The sequence below is a fragment of the Pteropus medius genome, unplaced genomic scaffold, assembly GCF_902729225.1.
Source record: "Pteropus medius unplaced genomic scaffold, Ma_sr-lr_union100, whole genome shotgun sequence".
Lineage (NCBI taxonomy): Eukaryota > Metazoa > Chordata > Mammalia > Chiroptera > Pteropodidae > Pteropus > Pteropus medius.
The window spans coordinates 142,024-153,058 of record NW_024355695.1 but is presented as its reverse complement, the minus strand read 5'-3'; the positions used below and the strand labels follow the sequence as shown (position 1 = coordinate 153,058).

General features: G+C 37.5%; 1 pseudogene; it reads right to left on the bottom strand.

Annotated features, from left to right (window-relative positions):
* Positions 1-8,420: 8,420 nt before the first annotated feature.
* LOC120599893 (uncharacterized) lies at positions 8,421-8,539 on the bottom strand (annotated as a pseudogene).
* Between the last annotated feature and the right edge of the window lie 2,496 nt (positions 8,540-11,035).

Below are 11,035 nucleotides of genomic sequence, written 5' to 3'. Positions count from 1 at the left end.
TGGAGACCCAGCTGCCCCCTTGAAGAGCCTGCACACAGACTAATTTGCTCACATGCACTCACTCTGTGCTCTGGTGGAGGGACAGTAGTTTGGGAGGTGCCAGAGACATACAGAGAAAGCCTAAGTTGTGTAGCTTCAGAGTGAGGCCTGGAGGGACAGCTGCCTTTATCCCTGTGATGAGTCCTTCTCTGGTGCAGCCTAAAGGCAAGTACCACCTTTCCTGTGTTGAGCCATCCTCCAACACAGCCAAATGTGAATCTACACTAGCCTGGTGAAGTCCTCTTGCTCCATCCTGTTGACTACTTGGGACCCTGCCCTACCTAATGCACAAATTGTGAAGTCATATTCATTATTGAGCAACCAATCCCATCCCCACCATCATGACAAGAGGGTCTTTCAGAGACAATCAACAGGCCTCAGCTCGCACGCTTCCAGAGACACTTTTGGTGGCAGTCAACCAGCCATAGCCTGAGCTGCAGTACTTGAACAAATTTCAGGAGTCTGTAGACCCAAGGTAGGCAACAGCTGGTCTCAGTGCGATCTAAAATTTTGTGAGTGGCCACAGGCTCAGCACTGGCACAAATCTGCACTAACCTGGTGATTACCAATAGCCATACCCTGGTGATTTCTTGGGACTTGCCTCACACAATTCACATACCACCCTAGGACCTTTCAGCTGCTGAGTCTTATTAGCAGCCGATAGGTGATCTCAGACATTGGAGTGTTATGGGCCTTTTGCTAAACTGTCTCAGAACCATTATTGGTGACAACAGTGTGACCTCTCCCAAGTGCCTCTAGGAACAGCACAAGCAGAGACCAAATGTGGATAGCTTTGTAGCTCCTACCAGGCAGCACCGGGGTGGTCAAATGCAATGGCTGACTTTGGCTTACATAGGAGCCTCTCCCAAGGAGTACCAGAACCAACACACCCAGAGACTAACGTTAGACCACAACAGATCATTACCTGATTAGCCCACAAGTGGCACACACAAAGGGTGGTTTAACAGGCACACAAGCCAATTGGAGTAAATCCCACTCTGTGGAGTCAGTCCCCACACAGCAGCTCATAGCCTGTGGGTGTGGCCAATCCTCACTGTCAGTCACTCTGCAAGTCAATCCCACCCATCGATGTGCCAACAGCAATCAAGGCTTAACTACAACAGGAGAGCACACACACAACCCACAAAATAAATACTCCTGGAGCAGCCAACATAGATGATCAGGGAGACTGCGACACTAGGTCACACAGGGCACCTACTACATAAGGCCACCTGGCCATGACTAGGAGATGCAGGAAATCTACCTAATATATAAAAACAAACACAGAGGGTTAGTCAAAATGAGAAAACAAAGAAACATGTCTCAAAGGAAAAAACAAAAGAACACTCCAGAAAAAAAAAGAACTAAATGAAATGGAGGCAAGCAACCTAACAGATACAAAGTTCAAAATACTGGTTATAAGGAAAGTGGCATCAGAAGCATGGTGGCATGAGGGGTCCCCTTGATCTCTCCAGTTAAAATTACACCAAGTTGAACAGCTATAGTCCAACAAGGATTTCCAGCCTAATACACAAACACTTCTAAGAGATCTGTGCATCAAAACATCTAAATGTGGGTGAATCAGGGCAAACAGGAGGAGGGAAGGGAGAAGAGCAGAGATGGGTGCTGCAGATACAGCCTGGATCTCACTGTGAGACTTGGGGATATGGGATGAATCAGGATGCTGTGTACACTCTCTGTAGCTCTGAGCATTTGTGACTGAGTGATCAGCATATACCACAGCTGAATTCAGTGATCAATCATGGTGAAGACCAGAATATAGAAGTAGAAAGCTGTGTTCTAGTAGGTGCGACTGCCAGCCAGAAAACAAAGCCACTGAGTCTGATCCCTTACCCATATCCTCCCAGAACTCAATTTCCCACAACTCCCCAGAGGTAGCAATGGGCTCTGGGGGGGGGGGGACAACACTATGAGTAACTGTTGGACTATAAGGAAACAATGGAGATACCAAACTACCAGAAAACAAAAGATAAAATGGCTATAGGAAAACCTCGTATATCTATAATCACCCTAAATATAAACAGAATGAACTCACCAATAAAAAGGCACACAGTAGCAGATTGGTCAAAAAGCAAAACCCAACCATACGCAGCCTTCAAGAGACACATCTCAGCTGCAATGACAAATCTAGACTCACGATGAAAGGGTGGAAAAGGATACTCCAAGCAAATGACATCCAGACAGAGAAAAGTAGGTATAGCCAGACATATATGACAAAATAGACATTAGGATAAAAATGGTAACAAAAGACAATGATGGACACTTCATAGTGACAGAGGGGACCATACAACAAGAAGACATAGCATTTATCAATATACATGGTCCCAATCTGGGAGCAACAAAATATATAAAGGAACTACTAACAGAACTAAAGGGAGAAACTGACAAAAAAATTATAGCAAGGGACCTAAATACCCCAATGACTGCTACAGATAGATCATCCAAATACAAAATCGATAAGGAAATATCAGCCTTAAATGACACATGAGACCGAATGGACATAATTGACATTTATAGAGCCTTTTGTCTGAAAACAGCAGCTTATGCATACTTCTCTAGTCCACATGAAACATTCTCAAGGATAGACCATATGTTGAGTCAAAGCTAGTCTTAACAAATTTTAAAAGATTGAATTCTTACCAAGCATATTCTCTGACCATAATGCTTTGAAACCGGAGATCAATTGTAAAAAGAAAGTGGGAAAAACTACAAATATGTGGAGATTAAACAGCGTGCTACTACAGAATGACTGGGTCAAAGAAGAAATAAAAGGAGAGATCGAGAGATGTATAGAAAAAAATGAGAAGAAAAGTACAACATATCAAAACTTTTGGGATAAAACAAGGATCCCCAACTGTGAACCAGGCTGCATAGCAGGAAGTGAGTAGTGGGAGAGCAAGCAAAGCTTCATTTGTATTTTCAGCCACTCCCAGGCACTAGCATCACCATCTCCGCTCCATTTCAGATCATCAGGAATAAGATTCCCATAGGAGTACTGGTCCCTGGTGCCAAAAAATTTGGAGACTGCTAGGAAACAGCAAAAACAATCATTAGAGGAAAGTTTATATCATTATGGGCTTATCTCAAGAAACAGGAAAGATTCCATATAAACAACTTAATATTATGTCTTAAAAAGCTAGAAAAAGACAAAACGAAACCCAAAGTAAAGAGAAGGATGGAAATAATAAAAATTAGAGCAGAATTAAATAAAATTGAAGACAAAAAGACAATAGAAAAATTAATGCAACAAAGAGCTAGTTCTTTAAAAAGATCAATAAAATTGACAAACCCATGGCTAAACTCAGAGAAAATGCAAAATAAACAAAATCAGAAATGAAAGAGATACTACAATAGATACCACAGAAATACAAAGGATAATACAAGAATACTGTGAAAGAATATATGCCATCAAATTCAATAACCTAGAAGAAATGGACAAGTTCTTAGAAATATACAATCTTCCTAGACTAAATCAAGAAGAATTGGAAAATCTAAATAGACTGATCAGCAGTATGGAAATTGAAAGAATCATCAACAACCTACCAAAAAGTAAAAGTCCAGGGCCAGATGGCTTCGCCAGTGAATTCTACCAAACATTCAAAGATTTAATACCTATTCTCCTCAAACTCTTCCAAAAAATCAAAGAGGAGGCAATACTTCCCAACTCATTTTATGAGGCCAATATTACTCTGATACCAAAACCTGGTAAAGATAACACAAAAAAAGAAAACTACAGACCAATATCTCTCATGAACACAGATGCAAAAATCCTTAAAAACATACTAGTAAATCAAATATAACAATACATTAAAATGTTTATATATCCAATCAAGTGGAGTTCATTACAGAACGAAGGTGGTTCAGCATATATGCAATCAATGTGATACACCACATAAACAAAATCAAGGATAAAAATCATATGGTCATATCAATAGATGTAGTAAAAGCATTTGACAAAATACAGCATTCATTTATGATTAAAACACTTAGTAAAATGGGTATAGAAGAAAGATACCTTAACATAACAAAGACCATACATGATAAACTCTCAGCTAATATCATCATAATGGTGAAAAACTAAAAGCTTTCCCTCTAAAATCGGGAACAAGACAAATTTGCCTGCTTTCACCACTCTTATTCAAAATAGTATTAGAAATCCTAGCTAGAGCAATCAGACAATAGAAAGAAATAAAAGCCATCCAATTTGGGAATGAAGAAGTCAAATTGTCACTTTTTGCAGGTGTCATGATTCTCTATACAGAAAACCCTAAAGACTCTACCAAAAAACTATTAAAGCAATAAACAAATACAGTAACATTTCAGAATACAAAATAAATGTACACAAATATAGTACATTCCTATATACTAACAATAAAATTTCAGAAAAAAATGTGGAAAAACAATTGCTTTTGCAATTGCAACAAAAATAATAAAATACATAGGAATAAACTTAACAAAGCTTGTGAAAGATCTACACACTAGATATTATGAAATATTAATATGAAAAAATTAAAGGAGACACAAAAAATGGCAAAATGTTCTGTGTTCCTGGACTAGAAGAATCAACATAACTAAAATGGCCATATTACACAAAGCAATATACAGATTTAATGTAATCCTCATCCAAACCCCAATGACATTAAAAAACAACAACAACAACAACAACAAAATCATTAGATTCGTATGGAAGCACGAAAGACCCTAAATAGCCAAAGTAATCCCGAGAAAAAAGAAAAATGCTGGAGGTATCATTCTCATTACTTAAAATTATACTACAAAGTGACAATTATCAAAACAGCATGATATTGGCAGGAAAACAGACACACAGACCAATGGAACAGAATTGAGAGTCTAGAAATAAACCCCCATGTATATATGAACAAATGAATTTTGACAAACATACAATGGAGAAAAGACAGCCTCTCCAAAAATGGTGCTGGGAAAATTGGAAAGCCACATGCAGAAGAATGAAACTAGACTGCTATCTGTCACCATACATCAAAATTAACTCAAAATGGTTCAAAGATCTAAATATAAGATCTGAAACAATAAATTACATAGAAGAAAACATAGGTACTAAACTCATGGACCTTCGATTTAGAGATTTTATTAATTTAACATCAAAGGCAAAGGATGTAAAAGCAAAATAAATGAATGGGACTATATCAAACTAAAAAGCTTATGAACAACAAAAGACACCTTCAACAAGACAAAGAGGCAACCATCAGAATGGGAGAAGATATTTGCAAATAAAGCCTCTTAAAAAAGGCTAATATCCAAAATATATAAAAAACTCATATGGCTCAACAACAACAAAAAACAAATAATCCAATTGAAAATGAGCAGAGGATCTGATCAGACACTTCTCCCTAGAGGACATACAATTGGCCAATAAATATAGGAGGATATGCTCAACTTCACTGGCTATTACAGAAGTGCAAATTAAAATCAAAGTGAGATACCACTTCATACCTTAAGTATGGCTATTATCAATGAGTAACAAGTGTTGGAGAGGTTGTGGGGGAAAAGGAACACTATCATGGTTGATGGGAATGTGAATTGGTATAGCCACTATGGAAAACAGTATGGAGTTTCTTGAAAAAATTTAAAATAGAATTACTATATGACCGTACAATCCCTTTTCTGGTTATCTACCCCCCAAATTGAAAGCATTTACCTATAAAGATATATTCATTCTGATGTTTATTGCAGCACTAGTCATGGTGGCCAAGACATGGAAACAACTGAAGAATCTTTTGATAGATGATTGGATAAATAAGTTGTGGTACATATATGCAATGGAATATTATTCAGCTATAGGAAAAGATGAAATACTGCCATTTGCACCAACATGGATAGATCTTAAGATTATCATGCTAAGCAAAATAAACCAGACAGAAAAAGTTGAAAATCACCTGATATCACTTATATGTGGGATATAAACCAAAAAGCAACAAACATGACAAATAAACAGTGACTCATGGACATAGACAGTAGATTAGTGATTACCAGAAGGAAGTGGGGGAGGGAGAAGGTCATTCGGAGAAAGGATTTCAAATATTTAGTGACAGAAGGAAATTTAACTTTTGGGTGGCGAACACACAATGCAATATACAGATGACATGCTATTGAATTGTATACTTAAAACCTACATAATTTCATTAAACAATGTTACCCCAATAAATTTAATTAAAAAAAAACACTGGTTATAATGATACTCAAAGTATTTAGGGGAAAAATAGACGATCTCAATGAGAACTTCAACAAAGACACAATAAGTATAAAAAAAGACACAGAAAACATAAAATAGAACCAGTCAGAAATAAATAATACAATAATTGAAATAAAAAGTACACTAAAAGGAATCAAAAGTAGATTAGGGAAGCAGAGGACTGAATCAGCGATTTGAATGAGAAGGCAGCAGAAAACACCAAGTCAGTAGGTCAAAAATAAAAAAAGTCAAAAAATGAAGAAAGTTTGAGGAACCTCTTGGACAACGTCCACCATAACAACATTTGCATCATAAGGGAACCAGAAAAAGAAGACAAAAAGCAGAGGCTTGAGAACCTATTTGAAGAAACCTTGATGGAAATCTTCCCTAACCTAGTGAAGAAAATAGACATATATATTCAAAAAGCACAGAGTCCCAAACAAGACAAACCTAGATAGTCCCACACAAACACACATCATATTTAAAATGCCAAAAATAAAAATTAAAAAAAAGACAAGAGGTGAATCTTAAAAGCAGCAAGAGAAAGGCAACTAGTTACTTTTGAGAAAGCTTCCATAAGAATATCAGCTGATTTCTCAACAGAAATTTTTCAGACCAGAAGCATTGATCACAAAATATTCAAAGTGATAAAAAGCAAGGACCTACAACCAAGACTACACTATCTAGCAAGGCTATCAATTAAAATTGAAAAAGAGATAAAGAGCTTCTCTGACAAGAGAATGCTAAAGAATTCATCACCTCCAAGCCAGTATTACAAGAATTCTTTAAGAACTTCTTTAAGATGAAGACCAGGGCAGGGGGACCATAAATTAAATAATAAAGTGGCAATAACTCTGTACCTATTAATAATCATATTAAGTGGATTAAATGCTCCAATCAAAAGACATAGAAGAGCTGAATGGATAAGAGAATAAGACACTTACATAAGCTGTCTATAAGAGATCTCCTTCAAATCAAAAGAAACACAGACTGAAAGTAAAGGAATGGGAAAAGATATTTCACACAAATGAAAATAAGTAAAAGGTGGGGTAGCAAAACTTATATCACACACAATAGACTGTAAAACAAAGGTTATAATAGGAGACAATGAAGGGCATTATATAATGATAAAAGGATCAATTCAAAAAGAGGACATAACCTTAGCAAACATTTATGTACCAAACATAGGAGCACCTAAACATATAAAGCAAATATTGAGCAACATAAAGAGAGAGATTGACAGTGATACAGTCTTAGTACGGCAGGAGTCTCCAACCCCTGAGCCGTGGACTAGTACCAGTTCTTGGCCTTTTAAGAACCAGGCCAAACAGCAGGAGGTTAGCATCAGGCTAGTGAGTAAAGTTTCATCTGTATTTGCAGCTGCTCCCCAGTGCTAGCATCACCACCTCAGCTCCACCTCAAATCATCAGGCATTAGATTCTCATAAGAGCACCAGTCCCTGGTGCCAAAAAGTTTGGAGACTTCTGTAGTATGGGACTTAACACCATATTGACACCAATGGGCAGATCTTTCAGACAGAAAATCAACAAGGAAACAGCAGGCTTAAATAACACAGTGGGCCTGATAGATTTAATTGATATCTTTAGAGCATTTCACCCCCAAAGCAACAGAATATGCATTCTTTTCAAGTGCACATGAAGCATTTTCCAAAACAGACCACATATTAAGCCACAAACAAGTCTCAATAAATTTAAGAAGACTGAAATTATATCAAGCATCTTCTCCGATCACAATGATTTGATGCTAGAAATCAATTACAAGAAAAAAAATGAAAAATAAACAAACACATGGAGGCTAATAAACATAACAGTCTAATAAACAATAATGGGTCAATGAGATTAGGAATAAATCAAAAGATACCTTGATACAAATGAAAATTAAAATGTGACTCAAAATCTATGGGACACAGCAAAAGTATTACTAAGAAGGAAATCCATAGCAATACAGACCTACCTCAAGAAACAAGAAAAAGCCCTAATAAACAATGTAACTAAACAGTTAAATGAATAGGGAAAGAACATCAAATAAAGCCCAAAGTGAGTAGAAGGAAGGAAATACCAATATGAAAGATCAATAAAACTGAGATGGTTCTTTGAAAAGATAAAGAAAATTCATAAACATTTTTTTCCACCTACAGCACCTGGTTTTCCTAGGTTGTCTCCCATCCAAGTACTAACCAGGCCTGACCCTGCTTAGCCTCCGAGATCAGATGAGATTGGGCATGTTCAGGGTGGCATGGCCATAGACTCATAAACTTTTAACCAACCTCATGAAGAAAAAAAATAAGACTGTACCCAAATAAATAAAATTAGAAATAAAGGAGAAGTGATAAATGACTCCACAGAAATAGAAAAGATTATAAGAAAATACTATGAGCAATTATATGCCATCAAACTGGACGATATGGACAAAATGGATACATTCCTAAAAGCATACAATTTCCCAAGACTGAGTCAATAAGAAACAGAAAATCTCAACAGACCAATTACTACTACTAATGAAATCGAATCAGTAATCATAAATCTCCCAATGAACAAAAGTCCTAGGGTAGATAGATTCACAGGTGAATTTTACCAAACATTCAAAAGATGTTAACACCTATTTTTGTCAAATGATATCAAAAAATTCAAGAGGAAAGTCTCCCAAGCTTATTTTACAAGGCCACCATTACCCTGATTTCATAACCAAATACATTACATGAAGGAAAGTTATGTCAATGTACCTGATGAACATAGATACAAAAATCCTCATCAAAATATTATCAAACTGGAGGAGAAAACAAAATGCTGTAGATGATAGAGGCTTTGTTCATCCCTCTTATGACCAAATCAAAGTGTGACAGAATATGGAACAAATAGCAAGGAAATTTGCCTGGGAACTAGATTTTAAAAAAAGGACCTACAACTAGGGAGAGAACTAAGAAATCACACTGCAAAGAGAAGAGGTAAGAAGGGGCAAGAACGCAAAGCTGTCGGTCTCGAGCAGCTGAGTGGGACAGAGGCTGCAGCAGGGGTAGCCAGCAGCCGCAGATGCCCTTTTAAAGGGGTCGTGTCTGAAACTGGACTTTCACGGTGACAGACCTGCTCTCTTTGAGCACAAGCGCCAAGTTGGTCGCTCCAGGGACACCAGAGACTTACAGGGGAGTGACACTGAGTTGGAGTGAGAGCCAGAGGTGAGGATCTCTCTCTGACAGAAGTGCCAGCAGTATCTATTGTTCCTCTATTGAGCCCTTCCCCTCCCAGAGAGCGCAGCAGAGCCGCTATAGCTGAGACATCATAAAACTGGATAACAGAGGTTGTTCCACACAGAGAAGTCCGTGAAACTCTGCCTTCTCCAACTCCAAGCCCCACCTAAGCCACATCCAGGTGTGTCCTTGCTTAGTCAGGTGCTTCTTGCTGAGCAATGCCAAGCAGCAGGCCTCAGTTTCTGATGTTGTTTTTTGTGGCACCCACAAACACAGCATATGTGGATTGCTTGCTAAATTTTAACAGGTGGCCCCAGAGGGGCACAGGCTGGGGCTAAACTTGGCCTGCAGCTGAATTCCTCTCAGCACTGTGCCTCTGGACATCCACTGCACAAAGTCACACTAATAAGACTGGGAAACTCAGGAGCTTTGCTTAGTACTTAGGAACAGACACAGAAAAGCAGCCAAAATGGGAAGACAAAGAAGAAACCATATGAGAGAACAGAACAGAGATCAGGAATAATGGAGTCAAGCAATCTAACAGATGCAGAGTTCAAAACACTAGTTGTAAAGATGCACAATGAATTTAGGGGAAGTGTAGATGAATTCAGTGAGAACTTTAACAAAGAGATTTAAAAAAAAAACATAAAAATGGAAATAGAAATTATAAAATGAAACCAGTCAGAAATGAAGAACATATTATCTGAGATGAAGAGTATAGTAGAGGGAATCAACAGAATGGATAAAGAAGAAGATTAATATAGAGGATGGGAAAACCAAAGACACTCAATCAGTGTGATACTATTAAATGTAAAAATATCTGTGTCATAGGGGTACCTGAAGGAAAATTAGATGTTCAAAATCTACTTGAAGAAATAATGCTGGAAAATTTTCCTAAGCTGGTGAAGGAAATAGACATACAACCACAGGAAGCTGAGAGAGTACCAATAAAGATGAACTTAAAGAGTCTCACATCAAGACACATCATCATTAAAATGTCAAAGGTTAAATACAAAGAGAGAATCTTAAAAGCAGCAAGAGAAAAACAGTTAGTTGCCTACAGGGGAGCACCCATAAGACTGGCAGCTGACATGTCAAAAGAAACTATGCAGAACAGAAGGGCTTGGTACAAAACAGTCAACATGATGAAAACCCAGGGTCTACAACCAAGAATATTCTATCCAGCAAAGCTATCATTTAGAGTCAAAGGACAGATAAAGAGCTTCCCAGTCAAAAAGAAGTTAAAGGAATTTATCACCACCAAGCCAATATTACAGGAAATGTTGGAGGGACTTATTTAAGAAAAAAAAATGTAACAAAAACAAGAATAAAGAATGGTAATAACTACATTACTATTAACAAGTACCTCAAATGGAAAGGAATTAACTGCTACAACCAAAAGATAGAGTGGCCGGATGGATAAGAAAACTAGACCCCTACATATGCTGCCTATGAGAGACTCTATTCAGATTAAAAGACACACACAGACTAAAAGGAAGGGGATGGAAAAAGATATTGCCTTGATAGATCTAGAGGGTATTGCACTGAATGAAATGGGT